Raw genomic sequence first — 24919 nt, forward strand, 5'->3', positions numbered from 1 at the left:
ACCAGACTTCTGGGCCTTTCAAATTAATGGGTATTTGAGAAGCACCACTGATTTGAAAAAGGTCTGTATGAACCTTCAGTGTCGGAAACAATAAAGCTAAAGAGAACAAATGGGTTTATTGTCAGCCTCTCTCTCCCCCTTGCTCGAGGGAGGGTAGGACTTACTCCTCTCAATCAATAGTACATTAGATAAGAGAAAAGGTGCTCAGAAATGTACCTCTCCTGCATCAAGCCTGTTTCGGCACATGACGTCTCGCCAACCGATCTCTGCCAGCGGGGAGAGTTGAAATATAAAATAGGGAGGAGGCCAGTCACACACACTCTCTCTCTCTCTTTCACAACCTTACATCTTAAGTGAGATGCTACCTGTCCCGCTATGGAAACTGGATAAACTACACAACTTCTTGAGCAGCCATCACAGGACTCAGGGAAAAGGTGTCCAAGGACATATGGGCAACATGCCATAGGTAGAAGGAGGTGAATGTGGTCTATCACGACCAAACTCCCTGCCTTCAGTACTTGATGAACCGACAGGTTCTTCCCAAATGCAAGGGACAGACAAATGTCCCTGACCTCGTCAGCTCTTGCCCGGAACATACTGTCACCCACTTCATCAGCCGTAGAGTACTTCCATTTGATCATCTCACGAAACCAGAAAGAAATGGTGTTCTTGGACACCTGTTTCTTGGTCAAGCCAGTATTCATGAAGAGCTGTCAACACCCAGCCCTGAGCTGCCAAATCCTCTTGGGGTAGTACCACAGCACTCTAACTGGATAAAGTAGCATCTCATCTGGATCATTACCAACAAAGTCACCTAGGGAGGGGATCAGAAAGGACTCGAATCTGGCATCAGAGACTGATGGATTCTGTGTCTTTGCTATGAATTCAGGGACAAATTTGAGCGAGACAGATCCCATCCTCTCGAGTGCTTAACATCACAGGAAAGGCCATGTAGTTCGCCTACTCTCTTCGCCAATGCCAGGCCAAGGTAGGAGACAGTCTTGAGGTTCAGATCCCTGTCTGACAACTCTTATAAAGGCTGACAGGGTGTACGAGTCAGATTCCACAGAACGAGAGTCACATCCCACTCATGGGGCCTGAGTTCCCTGGGAGGGCAAGACTGTTCGAAGCTTCTCATCAGCATAGAGATATTGCACGAAGAAGAGAGATCGATGCCTTTCAGGCGTAGGACTTGGCCCAGGGCAGACCTGTAGCCCTTAACAGCTGAGACAGAGATAAGCTTCTCATGGCAAAGGAAGATGAGAAAGTCAGCTACCTGCTGAAGAGTAGCTTCGACAGGAGAGATACCCCATCCACAACACCAACCACAGAAGACAGCCCATTTCCCTGGTACACAGCTGCCAAGGGTTTCCAAAGGTAGCCATACATTTATGTCCCTGTGCAGCAAAAAAGCCTCTTGCTTGCAGGAGATGCTGGATAGTCTCCAGCCATGAAGTGACAGTGACTTCACGGACTGGTGGTACCTCTACATGTGGCTGGCATAGGAGGTTCTGCCAGGGGGGGGTGTGTGAATCTCTCTCGGTGTCTCGGAAAGCAGAGCTAGCAGGTCCAGATACCATTTGGCATGTGGCCACTTGGGAGCCACCAGGGTCACCCTGAGATTTGGGGTGATCATTACCCTGTTGATCACTAGTCAAATCAGACAGAACGGAGGGAAAGCATAAGCCTCAAGATTGTCCCATGGGTGCTGAAAGGTGTCTTCTACTGCTGCCTGTGGGTCCGGAATGATAGAGCAGAACTCCGGCAGATTCCTGCTGTGCTGAGTTGCGAAGAGGTCTATCACTGGATGACCCTAAAGGTCGAACAATCCAATGTCTGGATGCAGGGACCCTCTGTCACTATCACCTGACCCTGGCACCTGAGCCTGTGTGCCACTACGGCCCTCTTGCTTGGAATGTATCTGGCTGACAGCTGCACTGAGTGTGCTACTTCCCACTAGTGCACCTAAACTGTCAACTTGTGGAGCTGAAGGGACACCAGTCGCCCCCTCACTTGTTGACGTATGCCACTACCGTGGTACTGTCACTCATCAACACCATGGAGTGCCCCATCACTCGATCCTGAAACTCTTGAAAAGCTAAAAAAGCTGCCTTGCGTTCAGGATATTGGTATGGACGTGTCTGTCAATCTGGTTCACACCACTGAAACCAGCAACTCTTCCAGGAGTGCTCCACATCCCTCGGTCAACGCATCAGGGAACAGAAACATCTCGGGAGGGGGAGTGAGTAGTGACTTTCCCGTTACGAGGTTCCTGTCGTCCAGCCAATGGACTAAGTCCTGTCCCACTTCCTATGAATGAGGAATGGGAAGGAACAGGGAGTCTTGCTGGAGACCAGAATTCCTTCATTCTCCACTGAAGGGAATGAAGGTGAAGCCGCCCATGAGGGACCAGCTTCTCCAAGGATGACAAGTGACCGATAACGACTTGCCACTGTCGAGAACAGGAACAACTGCGCTGCCTCTCTGAACCTGCTGATACACAAGCCTGAGGGGAAGACTCTCACTGCTGCTGTATCTATCAGCATGCCCACATACTTTATCCTCTGCTTGGGTATGAGATTGGATTTCTCGAAATTGATCACAACCCCCCTGGCTGTGACAAAGTTCGAGAAGTTGATCTGTGTCCTGGAGCAACTGCAAACAGGAGCTCGCCAGAACTAGCCAATCGTCAAGATACTGTGGTAGGCTAAGTTTGGGTCTGTATGATGAACGACGGTTTGTGTGAATTGACTGTTTTGTTTTTGTTGTGATGCTTTTTTGCTTTGTATGTCAGGAAGGGGTACACTAGTTAAGTCTTTTTTTTTTTTTACTTGCAGTTTGCTGAGCGTGTCAGAGTAGTGTGGCTTGCTCCCCTTCAACCCAATGTGTAAGTGACTTGCGAAGTTAGGATACTTCCTTAGCAGAAGCTATTTGGCAGTAGTTATCTACTATGGGAACTGTGGTGAAAAGTCTGTGTTGGAGTTGTTGTTGGCCTTCCTTGTGGTGGTAGCTCCTGATGAAACAGTAAGGTGCAGAAGTTGATGCAGTGGATTTACTTCTGAGGATTAGGGAGCCTGAGGCTGGTAGGCATAATAATCAGTGTTTACAGTGTAAGAGAACTTCCCAGGATAGAGGAAAGTTAGATGGACATAATCTACTTTGTTCCAAATTAACTGCGGTTGATTTGATCATGAACCATCTACTGTAATTGGGCTCTGTTTGCAGTGGTGATGTACTTCTTTTCATGAAGCTATTCCATTTATGTAATTTTGCAGTGTTTAAATGGACTGTTGAGTTTTTTTGTGGTTTTGAGCCCAATATGTTTTTTGTTATAGTGAAATGAAGAGTGACTTCATGGAAAAGGAGAAATTGTTGTAGAATGTGTGTCATTATTTTTGCACCAGATTGCCAATTCAATCTTTTGTATAGACACTGTTTGGTTGGTACCGTATGCAGTTGAAGTATTTGGCTGTTTTTTGTAGTATTAAGGTGGAATACAGGGTAAGTTCTGATGAACTATAGTATTAAGTTAGGCTAAGTTAGGTATAGGCTAAGTTAGATATAAATTTAGTTCTGTTAGAAGGTCTCAGACCACTGAAATATTAAGGTAATAAATTAGGTTAAGGAAAGTCAGAGTTTCATTTCATAACCTTCAGATCTGTTCCCATCATACTGCACCAATTATGTACTAAAACAAAAGCCCCTACAATACCTCAGAAGTCGTATCCCGTGCGAATGGGACCTAGACAACACAAGAGTGAACACTGTGTAAACACCAGGGAGTGGTTGAGAGCCCAAAACAGTGCCCTGAATTGGTACACTGTACACCGTCTTCCTAATTTTGGGGAGGGCTGAGGGATGGGTATTTGAAAATATGCATCTTTCAGATCCACTGAAAGCATGAAGTCGGACTCCCTTATGGCCGCGAGCACTGAGCGTGTTGTTTCCACTTTGAACCAAGTCTGGCAAACAAATCAGCTTAGGGGGGAGAGGTCTACGACCAGTCTCCATCCACCTGTCACTTTCTCTATGGAAAAGAGATGGCTGTAGAGCCCCAGAGACAGGTCCATCACGAATTTTGCAGTGGCTTTCTTCTGCATTGCTTTCACCTCCCCCGCAGGCCGAGATCCTTCAGCAAGGCGGGAATGTAAGTGCCAAGATGGACAGCGGAAGAGGGAAGTGGAACCCAGTATCAGTCCATTCTGTAAAGCCAAGGCTGACTCAGAACAGATGAACCTGGCGATCCGCAGGTTAGCAGTCTGGTGGGCTAGGTAGGAGATGGCCCTATCTGCAGACAGCATCAGTCTCTTGAGTGTAGCTTTCTCTTCAGAGTTTACAGAACTCACAAGTGGAGAGGAAGCGATCTTGGACACCGCAAGGGACCAGCGATCTATCCAAGAGACTGTCCTGTCTGGGGGGGGGTCTGTGTCCTGGGGAAAAGGACCCTCGAGCCCTTCCAGGTCACAGTCTTCCCTGGTTGCTCTCTCTGCAGGGGAGAGACACTCGTCAGAATCCCCTGGCAACCTCTTCAGCACTCAAGCATATGACCGGTCCGGTCTGAGGACCGTAACCGGCTGAACTGCACCCACTGTTCTGATGGCCAGACACAACACTCAGAACAAGGACTAGTATGGTTGCATACGTGCTTCCTACACAGTGTGCAGAGTGTGTGCGGATCAATCTTCAAGGAGAAGAGGAAGCGGTTGCAGGGTTTGGAAGTGCCTGGGCAACGTCTCATGGCACAAGGCTTTCTTTCCTCAGGCTGAGATGAGTCATGGGTTTGCATAATGTAAATCAAGGGAAATCACAACTACAGGAATGCACACACAAGTACCCACAAATATACACAAGTATCCACAATATCTGTAAAACACAAGCAAAAACAAAAGGTAGTCAAACGGCAGTTGGGCAGTGGTGGCACGTCTATCTCCGGTGGCAACTGAAAGTAAAGTGGGTGTGTACCGACTGGGTGGGCAGGACTCCCATCCGTACCATTGATAGCTAACTACCTAACCACCTCGTCTAAAACTTAAACAGCCATTCCCAGCTTGCACTGCAAGTAATTCCCATCTGTAAAGACCAAAGGTTTCTATCTATGTAGGAACCAGTCATATTTAAACATGCATAAATCCTACTCTAACCTTAAACCTTCAGGGGCAGGTTTTCACCTGGCCAGGGGAGCAGCAGCCCATTTAACACTGCACACCATAATGTATGTAGTACAACTATTCTGCAGTAGTATCCACACTTTAGTATTATTTAACTTTGAACCTTTACTGCATTATGGACTTGAAAATAGAATTTTCTTGTTTTGATGTCATCTTTCAACATTTCTGACATTCGTTCTGTTTGCTAATGATCACTTTTAGAGATAGTGGTCACTACCCTTACATTCAATAATTTGGGGGACCACAGTGGAAAAGTTGGGTTTTTGGGAGGGGTAAAACACAAAACAAGCAAAATATTAGAAGGACGTTAGGTAATCACATTGACAGCTCTCATTCAGATGAAGGTCAGAAGTTTATGGAATACTTTCAAATTAATATCATGCACTTGGGTGAGGACTTGGTGTCCCAGGTGAGTTCAGGGAGGCACTGACTAACAACACCAACGCCAGAAACATTCCAAACACAAATTAAAAAACACAAAAAGACATTTTCAAATTCAAAATGTGATGATACTGATTCAAAGCAAAACTTAGCTACCAAAATTTAGACCAAAACAGAGGACACAAAAGAAATAAAACTGAAGACTTCTGCTGCATCCTGGATCTCACCAGCTGCTGACTGCATTATTCTTTGCAGCCTTTTTTTAAGCTTTTTTTTTATGTTTCTGATATCTAACTTTTTTTGCTTTTATGTTCATGCCCAAGGGGTCACCGGTAAGAGACACAGTGCCCATTCTGCACGTGAATGAGTAGTTACCAAACCGAAGGGGCTGGGCTACTCACAGCTCCCTGGGGCAGGTTAGGCTACCCCAGGAAGACTACAACAGGTTGGCCGACATAGATTTGGATACCCTGCTACCAAAATTTTGACCAAAGTAAGGTAATTCTAAGCCGGCTGTCCACGGTGAGCTAGACTGTGGCAAATGACGTTTTCCTATGTTATTTTACTTCCTTTACAAGAATTTCAAGTAATATGTTGTCACCCAGCTGTAACTAAACTGTAATTGACCTTTGAAGACTACAAAACTTGAATTACCTTTTAGGGGTGTTTACTGGTTACAATTTTGTCGTAATAGCTGTGGAGGGGGCTCGTCGTGGAATGCCGGCTCAGACCTCCCCGCATCAGGTAATTCAAGTCTTGTAGTCTTCAAAAGTCAATTTCAGTTTAGTTACAGCCGGCCGACAAAATATTTTTTTAAATTCTTGTAAAGGAAGTAAAATAACATAGGAAAAGGCCAACTGCCACAGTCTAGCTCACCGCGGACAGCCGCCTCAGAATTCCCCAAAGTAAAATAAATAGTGGGAGGTTTGCTGAAGGACGGGAGCAGGATCTCCCACCACCTCCAGGCAGAAGCTTTGCCCCGTCTCTATTCTGAATGTTACCTGGGGGTCCAGGGGGGAAAAGCCACTCCCCTCCCTGCCAGGTCAGGGCAAGGTGCTCCAAGTCACTTTAGAAAGGTCAGGTCAGGTTAGGTCAAGACATGGCATTCTAGGAAAGGTCAGCTTTGTTTCATTTATGACCTTTTTTCTGTTTTACCCTCAAGTCTTTTTTTTTTTTTGTCCTTTGACGGTCCTCCAGAAGGTGGAGGTCCTACAGACGGCGCCCCAGAGGGGGCGTGAGGGGGCACTGCCCGAAGCAGATGCCGATTCCTCCGGCCTCCCTCATTCCTTCCTTCCTTCCCTTCAGGAGCGTCTCCTCCTCCTCCTCCTCCTCTCGACTCTCATTAGGCCTCGCTTGGGCTTCAAACACCCACAGGTAAAGTGACGTCATGACAAGAAAAAGAATAATAGAGAGACGATATATATATATATATATATATACACATTACCTTTATTGCCTGTCACTTGAAATGTGGCGACTGTTCACAACATCAAATCTATTGAACAAGTCAACAAGTGTCTCTCGTGGCCGTAGAAGTAGTAGTAGTGGGTGAGGCTTCCCTTTGGAACGGCTCCTCCTTGCTCCTTCTATTTCTCTTTCGCTTTGTTTGTGTTTGATTAAGCATATTTCTTATTGATTCCTTCCTGCTAAGTATATCTAAGTATATTTTCTTACAAATTCCTCCCTATCACGTATATACTTTTTATAAATCCCTTCGTATTTATGTGATTGTGGCAACGCTACTTGAATGGCTGCTTCCCTCTATTGTTTATACCGATAATAACTGTGTTGCGGAGTCGGTTCCCTCATTAAGAAGAAGCTTCCTTTTGTAAGCTAGAAACTGGTAATTTCACCAGACACCTGTTTGAAGCATCTCATCATTGTAGTCATTGATATTGACACTAAACTTCTATGTATTATGTGACTGCATTTATTATCTACTCAGTAACAACATCGAGTTCATTGTTTCATATCTCTGATGCACATTAAATCAGCAGCCATTTGAATGCCTCTCACTGTGTACTTTCAGACGGCGTTCGTTGTCCTTCTCAATAAAAAGAGCCAATAGTAAATGTTGTACTTATAAACGTGACTAATATTGCATTCTTGGGAGATTATCTACTTTCCACCGCACCTGTTAAGCCAAGGAATCGGTAAATGTTACTCGTAAAAACATAGCGAATTTGTAATGTATTTTAACTAATATGACTCAAATCTGTTATCATTCACTTGTATATATTACAATTTTTCATCAAATTTCACATACTGAAAATATTTTACTTATATCAATCTATTTTTCGGTTTTTATCGCAATTGTAATTTGGTATTGTTTCTTACTGAACGTATCGGTCTATGTGATTATTTTCATTAACAAATATAAATGAAAGGTTATCTTTCACTATTCGTCATATATATATATATATATATATATATATATATATATATATATATATATATATATATATATATATATATATATATATATATATATATATATATATATATACATACACAGTATATAAGAGTTATTTTGCCTCTAACTATAGCTTTCAGGTTCACTTTGACCATAAATTAAGGTCAATTTTAACATGACACGACCTCAGACGTAAATCTTCGAACTTGAAAGTTTTTCCATTTGAAATGATTCACAACTAATCATTTCTTTGAAGATTTACTGATTCTAAATGATCTGGCATCGCATACCATATTAAAATCACATAAGACGTCTATGACAATCCTATAACAATGATAATAATTTCGTATGTCAATATGTTTTCTAATCAAGACTTTAATATTTAGTATTATCTGTTGCATGCTATCTACATCTGAAATATAACTTATTTCTTTTAAAGGAAATAAAATAGGTCTATTCTATCTGTGCTCTTAATGGTTATATAACAAAATTCTCTAGTGATCAAACCTATTAGTTTTTGTGTAATGAAATGAAATTCTGATTCATTGTGAGTGCCTTCAATATTTTAAAAACATTTTTGAGTAATCTCACTTCTCTTTCATCTTGAATAAAAAAACTTAGTTCATATCTCCACATTTTATTAAACTGAAGTAACTTCAAACTTAGTCTAAAAATTAATTTTGCATCTAATTTCTTTTATCTGGAATTAAAAATATCTACTTGACATTTATTATATTTTAATTATTAAATCAAAAATAGTTTCAAGTTTATATTTAACAATTTCAACAGGAATATGACCATGTTCTTACTGAGCTAGCATCATAGGCCATAGGTCTAGCTCACTAATTCATCAGTAGCCAATGCCTTGTTCGCCCAGGGTCCAACATGGGGAAGGAATCATCTAGACTTCCGTACATTACACTCTCAAGGTCCGACAGAATTCGAGGAAAGGTTTCATTTAAAGGCAAAAGGATGGAGAGTAATCACATGGAGAGTGATAGGATTCAAGGACCTTCTTGTCTCTTGACAGGAGAAAGTTGAGGTTAGTTTTTGTGAGATTTAGGCTGTCAAGCTGAGTGCTGGGTCGCTTTGGCCATTCAGCAGCACTTAAGGGTTCATCCACACCATAGGTTCGGTAGCGCTCCACTCTCACTTCGGTCCCGGTCCGGTCCAATAATGTTACATGAATTTCAATGGAAGCATTCACACCGGTGCTCACGGTCCACTTCAAAAGATGTTTTGACTGGAGCGAGAGCGGACTGTGAGTGCCAGTGTGAACACAGATGCCATGGTCCTGCAACTCTGCCCCACTCCCGTCGAGATTCAGCCTTCATATGGGCAAGTAGTGTTACCTTTTGTCCTGTGAAAACATGGATGTTCAAAAGAAAACAATACCACAATGGGTCATGCAAAAGGTAGGTAAATTATTAAAAAAGTTTCCTTTTATTTATCACTGATATAAGGACAATGCATACAGCTAGCTTAAACATAAGCACAAACTGAACAAAATTAATCTACAAACTCACTTTAATTTTGGGTTTCAGATGAAATGTGAATAGAATTAGTAAAAAGCACACCAGAACTATATGACCTGACTTTACTGCACTATAGTGATAATGTGGCGAAGAGAAGAAGCTGGGTGGTAGTAAGCAGGCAGCTGGGTTGGGAAGGTAAGAAATTCAATGTACATAATAGTATCCTAAAGTCCACTGTGGAAATGCATTTCCTAGCCTCACTATAGGATACTCTATGGGCAGGGTAAGTAAGAGGCACTACTCCCGTGTTGACGGTTTATTACAGAAGCGTCATAATCCTAATGTGGTTACAGGGCAACTGGCATTTGCGCCAAAATCTTGGCGTGGACGGAGTTAGGTAATACGTCGCTAACCATAGACACAGCAACATTCCACTCAGTAGTATACAGGGTGTTTCGAAATTAGAGCACCCCCACCTCTACACCATAAACTAAAATTGATATGGACAAAAACAAAAGTAATTCAGAACAGGTATTTATTTAAGTTTCTCTCTGAGTATTTAATGTTTCGTGTGGCCTCCATCTGCCTGTACCACAGCCTGCATTCTTGAGGGGTATGATTTCAGCGAATCGCAAAAAAGCTGAGACTCAAACTCCATTTCCCTGAGCACTTCGGTCACCTCTCTTCGCAGGTCGTCGAGGCTTGGTATACCATCATAGTTCACTGCGCACGCTTCAACACAATCCTTTAAGATACTACCAATGTTTTCACACACATTAAGGTCAGAGGAGCTACCTGGAAATTCTCTTGACGAGAAGAAATCGATACCACTGTTTCGAAGCAGCTCCTGTGTCTGAAGAGCCTTGAAATATGGTGCCTTATCATGCAAAATTGTGACTTCTTCAACAGTTAACACATTTTCAGGATCTTTGAGGAAAGGAAATACTCCACCAGTAATCACAGTTTATCTGAAGTATTCGCCATTCCATGACTGTCCTTTTTCTATGATGATCCACATTAACTGTTTGGCTGTGAAACAGGGAAAAATTCCCAAACATTCAGGAAATTTCACACCTTGGCGATAGCGTGCGTCATCGCTGATACCATCCAACTTTGCAGCCCAAATGATGTCATTTTTATGATTTGGCTTCATGACTGTGACAATGAAGAATTCATCTGATGCGGCAACATGGAGAAAGTCAGCTTCATCCCAATCTTTAAGAAATGAACCACAAATCCATGCACGGTCTTCTCTCTGTTGCTGAGTGATGTTGGGCTTGCTGATAACATGAAATGGCTTGATACCAGATTTTTTCAACTCACGATATACATCACTATAACTTCTCTTCTTTCCCCTTTTTGTTTCTAGTTCAAGCGCCAATGTATGTAAAGACTTTCTTGGTCTGCCCACTGCCTCAGCTATGATATCTTTTAACTCCTGAGAAAGGACTTCAGGCCTTCCAAGATTCTCACTCTTTTTGCGATGACAGTCATATGGATTTTTGTTCCAGTTTCTTTTAATAAAGGATTCATCTCCTTCAATGTATTTAGCTATCCAGGAACGTGAAATGAAGGATGCTCCAGCATCCGTGGCCTCTCTGAAGGTTATAGCCCAGATTTGGTCAATCCACCTGATTTCCTCCGAGTCGTTAGCCAAGGCTGTATCTAATTCCGTCACTCAGTCTGAAAATACAAGAAATGTAAAATGAAAAATAGCTTAATAGAAACTTAAAATAATGTACTTGGAGATAGGCTATAGCAGAAAACTTCATAACTTTCCATTTGTTCTGTGGAAGGAGGGCGGGGGCTCTAATTTCGAAACACCCGGTATATTATTGATATCAGCACAATGACACATACTTGTCCTACAATAATTAAAAAACTAGAATAAATGAGAGAGTATGTGAAGGATTTAGACTTCAGTTTTTCTAGCAAAACTGAATAATCAGTTATAGAAGAGGAAATATAAGAACTGTTAAGACATATAAAGAAATAAAATCAAATAAAAGCAGAGAAAGGAGGAATAATTGAAAAGTGTGAAAAAAATGTATGTATACATATATATAAGAGAAGACTCCGTATGGGAGTAGTGCAGTCAGTGCACCTCATGCGGTGCACTGTAGGCATTACTTAAGGTTTTTTGCAGCGTACCTTCTGCCCCTAGCTGCAACCCCTTTTGTTCCTTTGATTGTACTTCTCTTCATATTCTCTTCCTTCTTACTTTGCTCCATTTCTTAACAATTGTTTCATAGTGCTTCAACTGCTTTGAGGTTTTCCTCCTGTTGCACCTTTCGAGCCTTTTTACTATCAGTTTCCATTTCAGCGTTGAATGCCCTCAAAGGTACCAGCGCTCAGCCTATATTCTAATCCAATCTGTAAGAAAAGAAACTCGCTGTAACTGCGCCAGACAGCAAGATCCCCTTAGAAGACTTTAGATCTAAATAGCAGAAGAAGGAGAGAATGAGAAAAGGAACTGAATATTCAGAAAAGAAATACCTGGAAATCTAGAGCACTTACTAACCTATGAGAAATGCGGTCACATCGGGACTAAACTGAAAATATTAGTGGCTAAATCTCACATTTAATAGATTCTGATAGATTTTAAATATAAAATATGAAAATATCTATTAAAGAATATGATATAATAAAGAAAAAAGGCTTAAATAAGCCATTTAAAAGAGAAACAGAGCCCATAGGAGAGCCGCTACAAGAATGAGTCCCTCAATTACTACTACAATAGTATAAACAATCTTCATTCGCCAAGTATAAATAACTCGAGACCCTTTTATTGTTTCATCAATTTTTTATTTAATTTTGTTTAATTTTTGTGATTTATATCAACGGAGATACAAAATTTAAGGTGATTTTCGTTTATTTTCATATTTTTATTATTTTCTTCCTCTTCTGCTTCTTCTGCAGCGGCCGTCTTATGACGTCGATTATTATTTATATATATATTGAATCATTAGACAAACAACCTTATTAATGTACCTCATTTTGGGTGAGGTCTCTCTCTCTCTCTCTCTCTCTCTCTCTCTCTCTCTCTCTCTCTCTCTCTCTCTTCGAGTCTAGTGTCGTTCCGAGATGAATGGTGGTGGTTTGGACCTCTTACTACCCTTGAGGGGTGCCCTACAGGTCCACTCCTCCCCGTGGGGTTGGGGTCCATCTCCCCTGGCCAGTTGAGAACACGGCTCCCTAAATCTGGTTGGGTCAAGTTAGGTTAGTTTAGGTCCGGTTGGGTCAGGTCAGGTCAGGTTATGTTAGGTAATTATTGTTATGTTGGGTAATGTCAGATTAGGTTATGTTGGGTCAGGTCAGGTCAGGTCATAAGAAATAACTGAAAATGGAATAATCCCTTCTTGACCACCAGTCATTACTAACCTTGCCTTTGTAAACAAAACATTACCCGTAAATTACAGTTAAGTTCAGAGTTGAAGACTTTTCATTTTTAAATGTCCACTGCATCAAAAAACTGGCCCACGTCCAATTACCGATGGTTGACCGAGCGCCATAGCCTAGGCTAGGCTAGGTACCAGTATGTACTGTAATGGGTAGGCACAAAAACTGTTGCTGATAAAATAAAACATCTTAAAACAAGCCTAATTGTTACAGTAAATTAATAAAATATTAAGAATAAGCCAAATTATGTTATCACAAACTTGAGAAAAATTGCTTAAGTGACGTTGGCAGCTTGTAAACAAACCAGAGCGCCATCCTGGTGGCCTGTCTCGGTAATACATAAACGTTGTTTAAGTTCAGTATTAATTTATGGCAAATCTCATACACTCTACTTGCATTGTGTAAATAAAAGCTCTTTATTAAAGTATCCTTCAATAAAGCTTGCTTTAAACGATGCGTGGGAACAACACCAACAAGTGGTGGCTGACGGAAACACTTTTGTCCACAAACATCGTATGATTCATCGGGTCAGATTCCGGTTTCTGAAATTTCGCATTGAAATCCGATCATGTTGAGTTCGGATGTGGTCGAGGCCTGGGGTTCTACTGTATATATATTACTTTAGGCTATATATGAATGGGGAGGAGGAGGGGTCCCCTAACCCGATGCAGTCAGTCACTCCCTGCATATAATTAAGTTGGTCTGGGATGAAGGAAGACTTTTGTGAGTGTGGGGAGAGGTTATATGACCTCAGAAATGGCCACAAATATTGAAAATACCTAAATATGGCTAATTCAGGTGAGGTCAGGCTAGGCTGTGTTAATTTATTTGGTGATTTTAGTCTGAGGATGTCCTAGTTATTTATTAATATACTTGGTAGAACTGTGGAACAGCTCCACATCGGGTATTACCTGGGAAATTGACTTTTCTATTGTATTTTGGTTTCTTGTCAAGAACTGACTGTTACTTTTGGCAGTTGACTGTAATTAACCCATAATCAACCTCAGAACTGATATGTTATTGTGTGCTGGCCATCCTGGACTGCTACCATGCATGTGTTATTGGGAACTTTTGGTAAAAGTGGAGTTTCCTTCACCTGGGGTCCATGGGCAGAGCTCCTCAGCTAAGCAACATGGCCTGCTAGGTTACATTAGGCTAGTGTAGTTCATTTTATAAGAGGCTTCCTTAGCCAATCCCCTCTTAAACATATGGCTCCCTGATGATATGCGCATATGTGGAACCATTCCATAACAACAATGTGGCAGTCTGGTTTTTCTCCCAACGATTTCCCCCACCCAAAACCTTGCATTCCCAAAGGGTCCCCAACCATGTTGGGTAGAAATATAAGGTTAATAATAATTGACCGACGATAAACAACACCACCTCCTTCATCAGCAACACTAAAAGTATATGAAAAATCAATTTCCAAGGTAATAGTCCATGCAGAGCTATTCTGAAGTTTTACCATATAATTTTATGACTGGACAGTATAGAAAATGGTGCATTTTATGATGCAGTATGAATTAGATGACTTGAAAAGTTTTCTGAAATAACGTGAGAAATTTGCCATCTTTCTTTCATGCTTTTACATTCATCCCCAAGGGGCTGGTACTGGACGTGGCGTCCCGCGGAGCTTTTCTGTACAAAAACGCATATATACTAGAGACAGTAGATTTCTCAAATGATCTCGCCAGGACTGCGTCATATATGTATACGCAACATTTTCTATGCCGTAGAGTCTGATACTAATTAATTTTTTCATTCTCAAAGTGAAAAATTATTATTTAAGCTAGTTCGAATAATTATTATTTCAAACAATTGTTGATTCGAACAGTTGTTTTTAAACAATTAAGTTTTTAAAAATTGTCCGGATACCAGGGTAGGTCAAACGGAGCGTCCTACTCTTGCTTGAAGCCAGAACTAGGTGAGGGATGTGGCATTGTAACAAGGTGGTAGATGGGCCAAGTGGATGACCCCATAGCCATGAATTTGGCCCCAATTTGGGGTGGGAACCCGCAAGGAACCCTCGCACCTACTCTTGACGGAAGGATGATCACTGCCGAAGCTTGGCCCTCGCAAAAGGGTATTCTCCATAGGGGGAAGTGCCGTCAGTGCACCTCATGTGGTGAACAGTAGGCATTATTCTATAGGGTTCTTTGCAACGTCCCTTTAGCCCCCAGCTGCAACCCCTTCCATTCCTTTCACTGTGCAACATCTCCGTTCATATTCTCTTTCTTCCATCTTACTTTTCTCAGCCCTCTTTGACAGGCCTTCCATAATGCAGTGGTAAAAGGTTTTTCCTCCTTCTCTTACACCTTTCAAACCTTTCTGCTCTCATAGGTCCCAGCACTTGGCCTTTGGCATAAATTCTGTACGTATTCCTTTCTGTAGAAGACTTTGGGTTTGTATATCTAGAAGAAATACAAAGTATCTTCAATTTGCAAATTTTGATGTATAGCGTTTCCTGTTTCTTTTATAGGTGTGTGCTTGGTAAGTGTTCCTAGGTGCAGTTGCAAGTTGTCGTAGATCCTTTGGAAGTGATTTGGAGTCACCTGCTGCCAATGTAGGATGCGTTGACATCGACAGGACACATGCCATGAGATTTCTGCTGTCATGTTACTTGTTGGGTGAGTGTTGAAACAATTTTATGTACGTAAACTATGAATTGACGTAGAGGAAGAGATCATACTCTTGACCATATACGTACGTGACTTAAATTACCCACAATACCCTTTCTTAACTTCTCAATTTCTTCACGTTCTGGAAACTCTCGTCCCCGTGAAGCCGAGATCCAAGTCAAGGCAGAAAGAAATGAAGAGGTTCTGATGCCCGGCTGAGAGTTGATCTCAGGTCCGGGTACGTAATGAGGTAATGATCATTTCCTCTTTGTGGTGACAAGTGTTTCCAAAATGTGAAGAAACTGAGAAGTTACGAGGGAATTGTGGGTAACAGAAGTTGCATATGTTTAGCCAAGTGGACACTGATCATGTTTTCCTTTGTGTGTTGTTTCTCTTGTACATTATATGTTTGTTAATGCATTTGTGGCAAAAAGTGACAGATGTTTTTAATACTTTTCATATTTTTTTCATTTGTATAAACTGTATCTCCATAATCTTTGATTTTTATGCCTTTTTGTTAATTTTTGCTTCAATGCAAATTTATTACTTGAAAAAGAAAGTGCCTCTCACGTGGTGCACTGTGAGCATAACTAAAAGGTTGTTTGCAGCATCCCTTTGGCCCTGAGGCACACCCACTTTTGTCACCAACCTGGAGGCGACAATCGAGGGCATGAGACTACAAACTATAAACTATAAACTACAAACTATAAACGAGAAGAGTTGATGATGGTGTATGTAGGGAAAGGGAAGGACTTGTCAGTGTGAGAGAAGTTTCAGATTCCTGTGCTGGAAGAACATTTCTCAAGGAAATGGTGCAAAGAACTTGAAATAATCAAAATCAAGGGACGACCAGATGAAGGATATAGGCATACCGTGCTTTGCTAAAATAATATATAAATTAGTAAATATGAATAATCATATACAGGAATTGGAAGAACTGTTCCCATATGATCTCTTGTGTATATGGAAGCATTCTTTTCTATGTTAAAGAACAGATTTGTTGTCTAGACTCTGCAGATGCTGGTAGACTGCTGTTGCTAGTGACCATCAACAGGGAAGGATATTTCCCTGCGCCACTGTTTGTCACTTGCTTGTGGCTAAAGCAAGAGCGACAGCCACATGGGTTCTAAGCAGAAAGGTTTAAAGCACCAAGGAAGCAGTTGCTCGCCCAAAGGGAAACCTATACAAAATCCCTGCTTGATTCGGATTGATTATGTAGAGGTGCTCAACTTCCTCAACACCTTTGGTTGGAGTACTGTACATATTTCCAAACTGGCTTTAAAGCTGGGAATGAATTGTAATTTGTTCCTACACAAGTACAAACCTTCGTTCTTTACATGGGAATTTTAGCCTGCAACGCGAGCTGGAACAGCTATTGAAACTTATCGACAAGGTAGTCAAATACCGACAGGTGGGGGAAGCCCCCCCCCCACTTGTCAGTCTCCACTCCACTTTGCTTCCAGCCGCTGTCGACTCCAGATGTCTCTCATGACTCTCTGCCCGACTTTTGCTGTTTGAACTTTCATTGATGAAACTTGAGTACAGGAAGTACACAGGTTACATCGGGGGTTCTGTTCTGACGCCTTGCTGTAGCCTGGAAAACGACGTAGCTCAGAAGGTCGCAAGGGAAATTTATACAAATGAGAAATAAAGTGATGAAAGCCTTACCTGGGTCCCTTACCTTTAATCCTCTGGGTGTACTGTACAGGTTTTTTTTGCTTGCATTCTGATGTGGTGTGCATCGGAAAACCTCCAAATTTTGACCTTATATTGCAGCTGTTTTTATGTACTTTTACTGTCCCTTATATTGTAGCTGTATATACTTTTACAGTTCCATTGCGGCTTAAGATGATGACATAACCTCGGGAGTTTCGGCTGTAACCCAGAACCAATTTCTTTATGAATTTATTTGAAAAGTGACGTAAACTTGGAACGACATAACCCGAGTGTGACGTAACCCAGGGACTGTGTTTGTATTGATTTCCCAAACCCATCAGTCAAAGAAGCCTTCTTGCAAGGAATTAAGCTTGTGTATTCCTTGTCTCTACGAATGCTGTTTTCGTGGGACATGTAACAATGTCTGGTAGTTACGCAACAGCTGTTTCATTCTCCGACGTACTTGCTAATAAATTGACCTTTCAGGGGTGGCAGATTTAACCACATGGAGGTTCCTTGACAGTAGGGCTGCCTTAGTTGAGGTAATCCTGCTGTCACAGCCATCCTTTGTATTCATTGGAATAGGCTAGTAGCCTCATTCCTTTGATTTCTGCGACTTGGTCTTTGTGATTTTCGACTGCTGCTGCAGACGAGGTGAGTTTCAGCAGTGGTGGAAGGAGGTAGAGATATTCTCCTTTCCTTCATTGCCTTCATCTGCGTTGTGCTTTTGAGCCTCACCTCTGCTCGGACTCAGCTGTGAGTTGAGAAAGCTTAGTAAGCTTCTTTTTGTGTGCCTTTGCCTTTATGGTGGGCAGGGAGGATTTCAAATCAGTAAAGAAATGAATTTAGTGAGTGATAAGAACCGTTTACCTGGCAAAATTTTTTTCACGGGTCTAGGCCAACAGCATGATTTTGGCGCTACTGTAAATTCAGGCAATGTGGTAGACGGTCTTGAACTTCAACTTCCAAATATAATTTGTTCAGTGTAGTGTTATAAACTTGATAACATGCAAGAGATTTGGTTCGTATGCCCTCCTTTCCCTTGTTTTACCTATCCTAACCCCCATATCCTTTCCAGATCCTTATCTTTTGGGATACAACCTAAGAGTTGAAGTGACCTTCTGCTCCCCTTGTCGTTGGAACACACGTTAGTCAGTGGCATGAGTTTTATCAGCGCACAAATTTATTTCCAGGAACATAACCGGAGGTCATTGGTTTTACTAACCTAACAGATAGTATTTGTTTCAGTTTAGGCATAAATTAAGATGAGCATGTTTAAACTATGCTAACTTTATTGCAGGGTGATATATGATTCCTAGATTGGGTCACCATCGTCTCGGTCAGGCAGCTCGACTTCACTTCACAGTTTCGATAGGAAGCATTTTCGTCATTTAACGTTTTACACTTGTTTTAAAGGCGTAACTAACCGTTCTCTTTTAAAGGCGTAACTAACCGTTCTCTGTATTTTATTTACTTCTAAAGGTGTTTACTTAATTAGTCTGTTATAATATTGGAGCTTATGAGAATTAACTGTGCATAAGCTTAGACTGAACATATTTACCATTAATTTTGGTACTCAATTTGCCATAACCTGGTTGAAACTTACTTGAATTCCTTGGCCTAAGACTAAGTGAACTTGCCTGGAATTCTTATGGCCTTAGTTTTAATTTACTCTGAGTCTCTTTTTGGGTTATTGAACTTAAATAAATAAAATTTACCTTTGCCTGAATTTATTTACTTAGATTTACAGAGCAGTTTATTAATCCTTTGGACTTTCTGGCACAAGTCTGAAAAGACGTTACGTGCACGGAAGAATTATGCGTTTAACAGCAGTCCTTTGGAATCACACTGAGAGGGTTTTTGCATGACTCATTCTCACGGACTGTTGGCTTTCATTACCCAGCTTAGAGGTCGGGTTAGGTTTGCTGATGATCCACGAGTGTTCTCCCTCTCTTTCCTTGGTCGGGCAACCGGGGTGATAGGGAAACACTTCGGCTCCTCTCCAATGGTCTTTTGGGATCGCACGGGGAAGAGTTTGCGCAGCCTTTTTGTGCTGCTTATTTATTCCTTAATGAATGGCTTTTAATTGAGTTTTTGGGGAGCCATGAGCTGGTGTTCCTGGTTCTTCCATGGCAGGATGGCCATAGTTACTGGGTGAGACTTCAATCTGTCTGTCCTCGGATCTTTGGGGCTGTTAGAGAGGGGTTAGCACAACCCGGGCTTACAGCTCGGACACTATCAATGCCTCCCATCTTTGGATTGGGTTGTTAAATAGTGAAGGTTTTTGTGGAGTTCTCCATCGCTTCTGATCTTTCCCTTTTGATACTTTCAAGGGGAAGGAGAAGAGGACTACTACGTTTGACTTTCACTGCAGGAAGTCTTGATAGGCTTCCAGCATTTGATCCTTTTCTGAGGAAGAGGACTGATTGCCTCACGTAGCCCTCGGTTTTCCACACAGGTGCAACTGTCGCTCTAGGGCTGGCCAGTGCTCAACTTTGCTCTCTGGGAAGAAGGTCTTTTGTTGGGACTTTCAATCACCGTCCTCAAGGCCTGAAGAAGAGTCTACATTGGTTGCAACTGATACTCTTTTGTAAGGGGTACACTGGACGTTTTTAGAGACTGATTTTTCGTGGCAAACTTGTTGCAGTGTAGGCTATAGAACAACCTTCTTTTGACTCTTACCCTCTTACACAACCAAGGTTTATGGTAGCAATGAGTCTTTTCTAAGGATGCTTAGGGATGGTGCACACAAGTTCCTGTTGATTCAGGTGCCACGTGCTTAAGGTTGTCACCATTCTTTAGTTCCTTGTAGAGGAGGGTTCTGAGAACCTCCTTCCTCCTCCTCTTCTCATGACTTAGTCTCATGAAGTTGTGTCTTCAGGTGACTGAGACTATGACATGGGAATGCCAGCTAGTTTCCCCAGGGATGCTTTCATGGTCAGATGCATCCAGTGAGGGGGTAGGAGACACTTCTGGGCATTGCTGAGCGTGGCGAGTCTCTCTTTAGAGGTGAGGACTAGATCCTTTCAACACCAGCTCTACAACTGGATACAGGTACAGGCAACAGCGACACTGGTCCCTTATCACCTGTGTGATGAAGAAGTTGCCGAGACTCCAGGTACTGAGCTTATGCCTGGCTACCATTTGGCACAGCTGGTAGCTCTGGGGCTAATTCTTCTCCATGCTTGCTTCTGTTTAAGCTCAGAGAAAAGGTTCTCCCGGAAGGCAACTTTGAACCGTACGTCTTTATCGCCATTTTGCCTTTTTAGTGCAGAGTCGGCAGCAGGTTGCTCTCTCTTGTTTCCCTGGTGAAGTCTTGGACTCCCCATGTGTCTGTGCCAGGTAATATCCAGACCTGCTACCACTATGGTTTGAGGTCCTAAAGAGATATTCATCTCTAGTCAACCTCAGATTCATCCGCTCAGTCTGGTATCTCCTACCGTTGCAGCCTTTCTCCTGGTGAGAGAATTCTTTCCCCACTCACCATTGGAGTCCTCAGATACTTCCGCTCCTTGAGCATATCTACAAGACTAGAATCGTCTCCAGTCATTGATGTGGAGACGAGGTTTATCTCTGGTCAGAGCTTTTGGTCAGCAGGTAGTGGTGTTTTGCTCACCTACCATTCCTATAAAGCTTCTCTCTGCCCTTGGGTTTTGGAAAGGCTTGGTCAACCTTCAACCAGAGTTTGATGCTAGGACTGGATCTTTGCTTTTCGAAGGAGTTCTTTTGTACTCCTGAGAAGCTGTGATGGTCTCTCTCTCTCTCTCTCTCTCTCTCTCTCTCTCTCTCTCTCTCTCTCTCTCTCTCTCTCTCTCTCTCTCTCTCCTTTAGGAGTTTGACTCGTAGCCTGTACGAGTCTTTTTAGGGGTTGTCAGACTTAGGTCTGAATCCAAAAACTGTCTGGCTTAGCCCTGACATTGAGTCATCTGGGTTAGCCCTGAAATCAGCAGGGTATTGGCGAGTCATCTGGGCACTCGGGAGGACAGGATCTGTTTGTTTGTGATTTCCCCAGATTTTGTAACAAGATAAAGAAGAGTCAGTCACGAACCTGTCTCATTCCCCTCTTTGAAGAACCTCAGTAGGGACTTTGCAGGATATTACTGAGTTTAGTTGAGTGCTGCAGTACTACCTTGAAGTTAGTACTTGACACCACAGGTTTGGATGTCAACAGCTCTTAGGTTAGTATTAACAGAGCTAAGGAAGGTGTCTCAAGTAAACTTCCTCCTGGCTCTGTACGTTGATCTGTGGGCATCTTCTCTTCCAGGACTGTTACTGGGTCTTTTGTCAAAAGAATACCATAAGAAATTACTCATAAATGGTTATCGAAGAAATCATGATACAGGAACCAAGAAAAACGATAATGGTGAAGATGTACCCTGAGGGATATACGCAAGGATTTGGAATGAAAAACACTAGTAAACAAACAATTATTAAGTGGAACAACATTATTTCAGAAAGCACTTGAGGCTTGCAGAGTCACTTAACATCCACGATACAGGTTTCACAAGAGCAAGAATAATTTAAGCCCATCAGAGAGGAGAGGAGTCTCGTGAGACACGACAGAATGAGCGAAGCAGCTCCGATGAACTGTTGGTTTACAGACACTTATGTGTGGACAACTGGTCGTCTGGAAGACTTGGGAATCAGGGTGTCTGTGGAAATCAGAACCTTAATATGGGCTCAATGTGATTGATGGGTTTGCTATGAACTATAAATTAAAAGCTTCAGTTTTATGTAAATACTTCTAATAATCTTTTACCTTCTCGTATTCCAGACTTTCCGCGCTGGAAGAAGAAGTCGTCGGTTTATGTTGTCAAGGTTTCGGGATGAATGGGCGTCCAGGGATGAATGTAAGTGCAAGTTCCTGCGAGGTGTTGAATAAGTTCCTAAAACAGCAGATAAAAAATTCTAGATATCAGATTTGTGTATTGTTGAAAGGAGGAAAGGGAGAAAATGAAATAATGAAAAATAAATAACAATAGAAGAAAGTGAAAAAGTAGGTCATCTGGTACATAAAAAATGATGTTGAAGGACCAAAGGCCAAAATGAGCATCTTGGAATGTCAGTTGAAGAGCGAGACAGAGGATGCTGTGTCCCCATCTCTCGTCAAGAATGAAAATGGAGGTTTAGTGGGCAGTGATGCCCCAGCCAGCTGTACCTCTGTCTCTGTGGATCCAACGATGGAAATCAAGATGGAAATGAAGACGGAAGTGGAGGTGTTTTATGTGTCCGATGGTGACACGAAGTATCACTGTGAGGATTTTACGTCAGCATTCGGAGACGAGGGCAGTTCGCTACCTGTCAGAAAGGAAGTCGACAAGGGGAAGACCTTATTGACCCACATGGCGATCCACACGGGGGAGAGGCCCTTCGCCTGCAATAACTGTGGGAAGTCGTTCTCCCATGAATCAGCTCTCAAGACCCACATGGCGATCCACACGGGTGAGAGGCCATTCTCCTGCAATGACTGTGGGAAGTCGTTCTCCCAGAAGTCAAATCTCAAGAAACACATGGTAAGCCACACAGGGGAGAGGCCCTTCGTGTGCAAGGACTGTGGGAGGCCGTTCTCTCAGAAATCACATCTGAAGACCCATATGTTGATCCACAGAGGGGAGAAGGCCTTCGCCTGCAACGACTGTGGGAAGTTGTTCTCCCATAAATCAGCTCTCAAGACCCACATGACGATCCACACAGGGGAGAGACCATTCGCCTGCAATGACTGTGGGAAGCCGTTCTCCCTGAAATCAAATCTCAAGAAACACATGGTAAGCCACACAGGAGAGAGGCCCTTCGTGTGCAAGGACTGTGGGAAGTCATTCTTCCTGAAATCACATCTGAAGACCCACATGGCATTCCACACGGGGAAGGGGGCCTTCACCTGCAAGGACTGTGGCAAGTCATTCTCCTGGCAATCGCATCTTAAGACCCACATGGTGATCCACACAGGGGAGAGGCCCTTCGCTTGCAGCGACTGTGGGAAGTCGTTCTCCCAGAAATCGAGTCTCAAGAAACACATGGTGATCCACACAGGGGAGAGGCTTTTCGTGTGCAATGACTGTGGGAAGTCATTCTCTCAGAAATCAAGTCTTAAGACCCACATGGTGACCCACACAGGGGAGAGGGCCTTTGCCTGCAGTGACTGTGGGAAGTCGTTCATCCTGAAATCGCATCTGAAGACCCATACGAGGATCCATCTTGAGGAGAAGCCATTTGCTTGCTAAGAGTGTGGGGAAAATATTTTCCTGGAGGAACAGCCTGGAACGACATTTCCAGATTCAGGAAGGAGAGACTCGATCGGCACATGAGGATGCTTGAAAGTCACCGATTGACTGCGAGCTGTCTCCCAGTAATTCATTGACCAGAGTCACTGATACTGGCTGTACGATTCATTTTTCTTCTTTTGTAAGTCACATTATGAATTTGACCCCCATAGGCTAATTACTGTAGTTATGTAGTTATTGAATTTACAGTTTACAATTTAATAAATTGTTTTTCTAACAATGCTTGTATTTAAGTGGTCCTTCCAATATGAAGATTGACCTAGAGGCTCTCGGAAGCCATCCTTAAAATCTGGTTCATATCCATCCACAACTTCTCTCTCGGGATAAGGTACAACAAAGAATTCGCTAAGGGAGACGTGAGCCAGAATTTGATGATGAAGGGAATCATAGTAGCTGGTATGACAGGGACTTTGTCTCATCCAAGGGACGATTTGTGTTTGATTGCTAAGCAACAAAAGAAAACGGGAAATAGAACAGTTCGAACGGCTCTCGTCAGACCGATTCAGACATCCAGCAACACTGACACCAAGAGTACCAGAAAAATAAGTAAGGAATATGGCCATACATTAATTTAGATGAATATATATATATATATATATATATATATATATATATATATATATATATATATATATATATATATATATATATATATATATATATATATAATGCTTAAAAATCACAAGATGCACATGACTTCAGTGTATAAGCCAATCCCACAGAAAAATGACAGGCAGAAAGAAGTTCAGTACTTTCAAGTTTATTAACGCATTGTCTGGGCACAAATGAGACACAGATAAAAAGGTTACAAAGTAAACAAAAGGAACAAGAATACCAGATGGTCAGTTGTCAAAGGGTAATAAACAGACAGATAATCTAGGATAATCTGGGATCAAGCGGTCACAAACCAAAACAATAGACCAAACTTCTGCCTGTCATTTTCATTTTCCTGCTAATATATATATATATATATATATATATATATATATATATATATATATATATATATATATATATATATATATATATATATATATATATGAATTAAATATAGACATGCAGCTTGGGAGAAATGATATCAGAATTTGGTCTAAACAGAAACACTGATTTTCAATGACTGGAAGTACAACGTAGATGACTTGAGGGAATTAACAAGTAAAAAATGCGGCAAAGTTTCTTTGGCACAATCGAGTTTTCTGTACAGTGTATAATGCTGTATGAAACTCTCAGCCACGACCCATGAATCTTTCAGCCATGTCCTGGTGGTGGCCTGTGTTGTTGGCGCCTATATTGTTGCCAGACGCATGGTCATGACTAACCTTAACCTTAAACAAAATAAAAACTATTGCGGAGGCTAGAGGGCTGCAATTTGGTATGTTTGATGATTGGAGGGTGGATGATCAACATACTAATTTGCAGCCCTCTAGCCTCCTCAGTAGTTTTTAAGATCTGCTTTCCCTGTTGGCAGGCCGGGCTGAATTAGATTGATCCCACCTCCTTAAAATTTTGTCAGTCGAGCTAATTCAGG

At 42.1% G+C, this 24919-nt stretch overlaps 3 protein-coding genes and 1 pseudogene across 5 annotated transcripts in view; 3 read left to right on the top strand and 1 right to left on the bottom strand.

Annotated features, from left to right (window-relative positions):
• LOC136838137 (zinc finger protein 208-like) overlaps positions 1–23611 on the top strand; it is a 207667-nt pseudogene extending 184056 nt beyond the window's left edge.
• LOC136838173 (zinc finger protein 569-like) overlaps positions 1–24919 on the top strand; it is a 160768-nt gene that overhangs the window by 84157 nt on the left and 51692 nt on the right. The gene's annotated exons all lie outside the window — the stretch shown is intronic.
• Positions 1–24919, bottom strand: part of LOC136838191 (uncharacterized) — a 217875-nt gene that overhangs the window by 36776 nt on the left and 156180 nt on the right. The gene's annotated exons all lie outside the window — the stretch shown is intronic.
• Positions 12172–24919, top strand: part of LOC136838140 (zinc finger protein 585A-like) — a 376081-nt gene continuing 363333 nt past the window's right edge. The window contains exons 1-3 of the mRNA XM_067102992.1: positions 12172–12297; positions 15316–15463; positions 21885–21960. The gene's annotated coding sequence lies outside the window, so the exon portion shown is untranslated. The remainder of the gene's footprint in view (positions 12298–15315; positions 15464–21884; positions 21961–24919) is intronic.

The sequence above is a fragment of the Macrobrachium rosenbergii genome, unplaced genomic scaffold (genome assembly GCF_040412425.1).
Source record: "Macrobrachium rosenbergii isolate ZJJX-2024 unplaced genomic scaffold, ASM4041242v1 171, whole genome shotgun sequence".
Lineage (NCBI taxonomy): Eukaryota > Metazoa > Arthropoda > Malacostraca > Decapoda > Palaemonidae > Macrobrachium > Macrobrachium rosenbergii.